Here is a 246-nt window from a genome sequence, read left to right on the forward strand (position 1 = left end):
AAGCGATGATCCAGGGTGTGGCTTTTAAACGAAATGGTAATGGATTTTTTTAATGTCTCGTTTTGCTGCTGACTACGTCTTTGTTGGTGTGCATTTACGGCGAATTATAGATTTGCATCGATTGCAGCTTGAATGTAGGTGCTTAATGTATGCGGCTGCATAAGGAGTGGAAGAGTGGGTCTATAGAAACGACGTCTTGAAATTCCTTTACCAAAGAATAGTACGGATCCAAGGGATTCCGTAGGA

The sequence above is a fragment of the Plasmopara halstedii genome (genome assembly GCF_900000015.1).
Source record: "Plasmopara halstedii genome assembly, contig: Scaffold_3120, whole genome shotgun sequence".
NCBI lineage: Eukaryota > Oomycota > Peronosporomycetes > Peronosporales > Peronosporaceae > Plasmopara > Plasmopara halstedii.